This window comes from Papaver somniferum, chromosome 7 (genome assembly GCF_003573695.1).
Source record: "Papaver somniferum cultivar HN1 chromosome 7, ASM357369v1, whole genome shotgun sequence".
NCBI lineage: Eukaryota > Viridiplantae > Streptophyta > Magnoliopsida > Ranunculales > Papaveraceae > Papaver > Papaver somniferum.
In genome coordinates, this window is record NC_039364.1 from 12,810,275 (window position 1) to 12,818,347 (window position 8,073).

Below are 8,073 nucleotides of genomic sequence, written 5' to 3' on the forward strand. Positions count from 1 at the left end.
GATTATCGATTATTTTTATTATTATTATTTTTTATTTTATTTTATTATATTAAGGATGCCACCCTGGGATTTTATTGAAAGAGAACAAAGAGTGATATTTTTTTATTATTATTAAGAAAGAGGGCCACCAAGATTTTTATTAATTATTATTATTATTATTAAAAAGAAAACACAGAAGATTCATTACACGGCGGTAGTAGGCAGCCGAGCTACGATTTGGGCGCATACACTTTTTTGAAAAAATAATACCTAGTCTACGATATAAAGTATTACCAAATTTAAAATTAGCATCATTGTTAACTAGGCAGTTTCTTAATCTCCTTAGAAGCAAAACTAAGTCTTCTCCCAACTTTCATAGGATAGAAAAGGCTAGAGCTTTGAACCCATAGCTCAGGGCAGCACATGTATCTAAATATTTGTTACATTTTTATTATTATTATTATTATTATTATTTTTTATTAATTGGAAGCCTAACAAGCTAGGCTCCAACGACATACTACTACATTAATTGAACAGGTTGTTGTGCTAGCCTGCCAGCGGGTCTCATGGGTAACCTTGCCAAGGGGAGCCGAAACGGCGGACTGGGGGGCGAGATTGTGGCACAAGGGGGGCAAGCTAACAACACCTTCCATGTTAATTCCTGCAATGTTACGCCATCCAAGACTCGAACCTGGGAGCTCCTGGAACGCATCACCTTTGAAGAACGGGGTTGACCAGCTGAGCTAGGTCCCGTTATTATTATTATTATTATTTTTATTTACATGTGGTTGGTTGGGAGCCTAGCAACAAGTTGCGCCCCAACTCCTTTTTAAATAGCTAAACCTATCCTGTGAAAAAGAAAACTGCCTATTTAGCATCATAATTGGTTAAGCAATTTCTCAACCGGTTCAAAAAAGCAATAAAATCATCTCCTAATTCACCTAAAGTAGAAAAGGCTAAAACCCCAAAACTGTAGCCATGAGATGTGCAAGTGTCCAAGTATTTGGCATACTTGCAATGGATAGCCATAGAAATAGCATGTCGCGGAACAAAGCTGCGAAGTCCACCAACTGTGAAGGGCGAAACCCCTGTAACGTCAAGGCAAGTGTCTTGACCGTTCTCCCAGTTGTATACAAGAATGTCAGCTGGGTTTAAACCATTACCATCCGCCAAAAATCCCAAAGAAGCCTCTTTTCTAGTAGCTACACCAGCCTTGTTGCATATGTCCATGGCCACATCACGATCCAGATCATGTCTGAATTTGGGGCCGACTTCATTCGCACAATGGATGACATGATCACCAAATGTATCCATACTATGACTGCAACATGGACACACACTATTCTCAGGAAAAAGGGGCACATCAAGACGGTATTGGATTACATCCCTAAACTGTCTCGGTCCAATAGTTTGATTGAGCCCAGCAATAGGAATCCCCTTTAAAAAATGCATCGCATGAGCCATCTTGTTGCTCTGCCAAAGAACTGCATTTCTTGCAGACATTGCAAACCTGGTAGGTAATTCTCTCTTAACAACATCAAAGTAACGAACTGCCAATGATCTCATGGGGTGTGGGGCAATGTCTTTGATGCTGAAAGTAGAAGAAGTAAGGCCACAAGATTGCATATACCTGTTGAGGGCTGACGTAAACTGATGGCTGGGAGCAGAAATGTCTGTAGAATGTAAGATAGTACCTTGTAAGCTCTGAGTTTGGACACAAGACGTAAGATAACATTACAGACTTGTATCTGTCATGGTGTAAACTCCCAACCCGCCATCCTTAATGGGTAGTGTAGCTAGCCGTCGCTGAAGAGGACCGGACCCAGGACATGGAATTTTTCATCTGCTAAATCAAATGCCACAACATTTCCTTCTTTGTCTAACCAGTGAAGAGCTCCATCCGCAAGGATCTCACTTGAAACAGATGGATACAATTCGTAGGTGATATTTTCTAGCTTTCTCCAACCATTGCCACTGCCTAGAGTATATACATCTGCACGTCCAACCAAAGGCTCATTCCAACGGGGAGTCCAGTGTGATCGGGCGACAGGGTAATATATTCTAACAACCTTATATTCATTGGTAGAAGGGTGGTAACCGAACCCACTCACAACATAATCTTCAGAACGCAAGCGCTTCACTCTCAATTTTGGAAGAAACGCATATTCTTTGGTCCATGGATTACATATATAAATCGGATCTTTGATTTCTTTTTCGAAAATTACCGATATACAAACCAAACCATTACAGGAACCAACAATATCATCAGAATCATACGGAGTGGTTAAGTCGACTGTTTCAAATTTCAGCGGTTTTTTATAATTGTGATCATCATATTCCACATGTTCTAGAAGTCTAAGTTTTCTTACTGAATTTAAAAATAAGTGAATAAAATTTGCCTTACTAGAAGAAACAGCAGCAGCAGAATCATGATCGTAAATCAAACGTGAGTGCATCTGGGTGAAGGATTTATCATTGTAGATGAGGTAATGCCAAGGTTTGCATACTAACCTGCACTCCGAGACTGATTCAGCAGGTAAACGTGAAAGTATGTTGATAATGATCTTTTTAGGTAAAGTAGAATCACCCATGACGGGATAAACACTCAAAACCCTAATTGCGTAGCTTAGGAAGACATAGAACGAGGTCCTTATTATATATAAGGATTTTAGCTTTAAGTGGTTGAGAAAGAGATTCATGTGGTGCTGAATAACACTAAGATCATGGTAGCACCAGTTGGGCCACACGTAAATATAATTCATTCGGCCCTAAAATGTCAATCTAATCCTACCCCAATAAGTTTGCATGAACTCGGCTTAAGCCTTGAGGGAAAATCTGGAAGTTCATTCTACCGGAATGTGGATCATAGTGGCCTCTCAATAGATTGTATCAATATCCAGCTTCAATACTCCGATTCCAGAAGCAGTTGAGGAACTTGGTGAAAGAAAACAGACTCGCAAAAATATTCTGTCATGGATATTACAAGAGTGGATCGACAAATGACTCACCTAAATGTGTGATTAATGATATACAGAACAGTTGGCTATGATCAGAAGTACATTGGAATTAAAAAAGAAATTATCAGACGTATTGATGATAATTTGGGACTGGATTAATTTCAATTAACCATGATTTTATTATCTAGGATACTTCAAGAGACTACGTATAGATACACAAGAAATACATAAACCAAATTAGCCGAATCCACAAGTTCCCTTAAAAACTCCATCGCACTCGAAAGGGCTACAACAGTGGTGCTTGCGAAACATTCCACAACTGCCGCCTAATCCGTGACATGATGCTGCACTAACAGAAGCTAGAAAAAAACAAAATATCACAAACAACACGAAGTATACATTCATAGCGGTCTTCCTCTCCATTATCCCCTGTTGATGAATTTTTTATCTTGTGATTTTGTTGGTTGAATACATAGCTTGCTATGTATGTATATATATAGTTCGATTGGGCAGGAAGTGATCCATCTTTTTGCTCAAGTCTTTAATGCATGATCAACCATATTAACCGTTTTATCAATAGTTAATTAATTCATGTTGCGGAGTTAATCACGTTACTGGTAGCACCATCCATTCATTATGGATGAGGATGAATCAAAGTGAAACGGCTGAAATACAAGGAACAACAACAAGGCACTTCGAGCATGTTCTCAGTTGATAGCATTTCAGGTCATTTGTTCTTTGTGGTTGGTTGCTTGACAAAGTTTAATTAAATGAATCAGTTTCAAAAATCGAACAAAGAACTAATGACAAAGTATTTACCAAAATCAGCATAATTACTATCCGATCATAATTTGTAACTAGAATAGTAGAAGCAGTGGAAGCATTACGAAACGAACCGTCATTGAAAATTCATAAGAACCAGACTGAAGTACTCACACGAGCTGAGCGTTATTATATAATACAACTATACAAGAAAGAAACCCCCGTCTTTATGTACAACTATTGACCAGACCAGTGACGGAGCCAGGACTTTTGGTTTGGTGGAGCATGATAATAAAAGAATTCGAACCTTTAGTTTGCATCAAATAGGAAAAAAAAAAATTATTAAAAATAAAAAGAATTTTAAAAATAAAAGAAACGTATCTCCTAATTCTTTGTAATATATACCTCTCCATACCTATTAAAAACTATGGTAATTTTTATTCTCATGTGCCGAAAATTAATTCGAAATTAATTTTTGAACTAAGTAATTTTAATTTAGAGTGATAAGAAATATGTGAAGTAACAATAACTAGTAACCTTAATGTAAACATCCGATGGAAACAGTGATCTTTTATATGATCAATTTAACTCAAAATTATCTTTATATTAGTCTTAATTTAAAGAACTAATTTATTAAAATGAATGGATAACAAAAATAGGACTAGTATTACTACTAGAAGTCGCATGAAAATCACAGACTATCTAAACTACTAGAACATGTTTGATACTTGACTATCTAAACTGCTAATACATATTTGATACTTTCTGAAAACTTAGGTGGGTCCAGTGACCCACCCACCTCCTTAATAGCTCCGCCCCTGGACCAGACTAATTGTTTAATGATCAGACGCTTCAAAGACCACCTCCTTTTTCAGCTTTTTTCTTGTTCATGAAACAACAACATTTTTTTAGTTAATAGTTAATTAGATGACCCTTAACAATGTGCGGTTTAGTAAAAAGATATATTACTCGTACATACAATTGTTTGGATTCCATGTATCAAATAAGAACTCAGGCAAAAAAAAACAAAATGCACCGACTTAAAAATGAAAGTATTTATTTTCCATAAAACAGAGGAGTAGTATAAAGTGAAGTCTCGGCATTTTGTATGTAACAAGATCAATCAAAAACATTATATTATTATCAAATTGATAAAATAAAAGTATTAAAACAATATTAATATTGGATATTCCAAAGACTAATTTTCTTATTTATTGTTTATATGATTCTACTGCCACCAATTATGATGAAATTTCGTCTAAGAAAAAGTATTACAGTTAAATCTCTATAATTTAATAGCCTTGTGACCACTAAATTTTATTAATTTAAAGAGATATTAAATTATCGATAAATTAATAATTTATTATTTTAAAAATAAATTAATAATATATTAATTTAGAGAATATTTCCTATTGATAACGTCAATAAATTGAATTTGACTCATTTAGTCCAGACGATTTGGAATTTGAAGTATTTTACTATTGACTATTGATAACAAAAAAAATAGATATTCATCAATTGGAAATTGTTGGCCAATTACCGTAATTACACCATTTAAATTGTTGATTGGTCCATAACTGTAATTAAGGATGAAATACAATAAGATTTGAACTACAAAGAAAAGCAAGCAACTATTGATTCATGTTTTCCTAAAATTCGATGTGTATAAAAAACTTTTCAATCTTTTTATTAGTAATTATTAATTTACATAATATTTGGGACCTATAAATAATTAAAGGAGATTTTTAAAACGTATTCAATTATTATATTATCGAAATTATTATTTTAACACTATAGGCCTGGGAACAAGAAATTTTATTATTTTAGCGAAATTATTATTTTAGTAATTATTTTAGTGAGTATTAGTTTAAAGAGATTCTACTTTATTAGCAAGGAAAAAAAAGATAAAAAGAAGGAAGCAAAAGGAACTTTTAAAGTTCAAAATGACACCAAATATGTTTATCGAATTTGCACGTTAACGAAGATAACGAGCTGAGCCAGACGTAGATTCGCTTTCTGAATTCAAATCAGACCTTGGTAGCTCTCGTATCTGCAAACTAGACCGTGGTATCTCATGTGCTCCCTCACCTGGTTTAATTATCTTTGCTTCTTTTTCCCCAAAAGCTTTCAACGAAACAAAACTCTTGACGTACCGAATTGGATCAGAAGGAACATAATCATCTGCAATATGCTTACATTTATGATGACCTCTGGGGTCTTTAGTCTCTTGACACGAGTAACTGTAACGATTGTTGTGATATAGAATTCTGGTACTATTCTTTAAAATGGCAAATGGGTATATGAATGATTTTTTCCGATGATAATAACGTTCGGCAGCCCTGCCAAAAGCTAGATCATCATTCCAACTCCATGATAACTTGTAATGTTCCTCTTGGATAGCATTGTTTTCATCATCAAGCATCCTCTTTCTTTTTTTCATACTGTTTATTAATAGGTCGTCTGTTACGGTTCAGGGAAGTGAAAAGCTGTAAACTGCAATTGTACTGAAACTAAGAAATCTGGTAAGTAAAAGTAAAGATAAATGAGTTCTTCGAGGGACTCAATCCTCCCACAACACAACTGTGTTTTAATAGAAATTAACAAACACGACTGACAAATTCAAAATACGACTAGCACATGATTTATTCAAACTACATCCAAGGAAAACGGTATCATAACTGTAACATCGTCCCTTTTCTTAAATGACCATATAGGGTATCTAGAGTCCTCCCTTACTGAATCGATAATGCACAAGCAACCACCCAAGACCATAAGTTCAAAACTGGGGTGAGTGTTATCGCAATCTTTTTGTAAGAATTTCTGGTTCCACAATTCAGCCGTTATTTTATTATTAGGGTTTGGGAGGACGTGGAATTTCTCATCTGCTAAATCAAATGCCACAATATTTATTTCCTTGTTCGTCAAACCAGTGAAGAGCTCCGTCAACAAGAATCTCCTTAGAATTGGGTAGATATACAATTGATAGGTGATATCCTCTGTGTTTCTCCACCCAGTGCCACTGCCTAGGGTGTATACTTGTACACGTCCAACAAAGGGTTTATTCTTGCTGGGTCGTGGGGCACGACAATAAATTCGTACGACCTTATACTCATTGGTTGAAGGGTGGTATCCGAACCCGCTCCTATCATAATCTTTAGAACCCACGCTCAAATTTGGAAGATATAGATATTCTTTGGTCAAGGGATTACATATATAGATCGGATCTTCGATATTTTTGTCGGAATTTAAAGAGATACAAATCAATCCATTAGATGAACCTACAATTTCAAAAGTATAATATGAAGGGATTAAGTCTTGAATTTAAATTTCATCGATTTTTCATTGTAATTGTCATCATCATACTCCATATGTCTTAGAAGTTGAATGTTTTCTACCGACTGGAATAACTGTATAAAACTTGCCTTACCATAAGAGACAGCAGCAGCAGAATCGTAATCGTAAACCCGACGGGAGTGCATCTGGGCGAAGGACTGATCATTGTAGATGAGATTTCGCCAAGTTTTGCATACTAACGCGCATTGTGAGATTGACCCAATAAATAAACGTGCAAGAATGTCTATTATGATCTCTGCTGATTATCAGCCATGACAAAAGACCTACAAAACCTTGGTAGCCTAAGATTGAACGAGATATTAATGCACAAGGGTTTTAGCTATACAGGGCTGTATCTAGTGGGCCTGCCCATAGTTACGATTATATCTAGTTACGAACTACATCCGGTTGCAAATTGCAACACTCGGAAGCAGTTGAGAAACTTGGTTACAAAATGACTCCGCAAATCGTCTCACTGATATTACTGTATGATGATTAATAATTCACAAACTATATATCTAATGATCATAATATGCAAACAGAATAGTAGAAGCAATGGATGCGTTACGAAAATGAACCATCATTGAAAATTCAATTCCTACGTTAACCAGACTGACATTCACTTGACGTAAACCTGCACACCAATTATTATCTTACTGGGCCTGTCAATACCTTGGATCATATCTAATCTGGTGAAGATTCCAACACGCAGAATTTCGGTCCAAAAATGTCTTGGCAAATTGTCTCTCACTGATATTACTGTATGATTAATAACAATTCTTGTTGCGTAACTAGAAGCATTGGAAGCATTAAATTCCTAAGAACCAGACTGAAGTATTCAAATGAGTGTTATTATAAAGTACAAGAAAGAAGCCCCGTCTCTATGTACAACTATTGACGAGACTACTAGTTGCTTAATGATCAGACGCTCGATAGACCACCTCCATTTTCAGCCTTAGTCCTGTTCATAAAACAGCAACATTTTGTTAGTTACACGGAAAGTGAATTAGATGACCCTTAACAGTGTGCAGTTTAGTAAAAA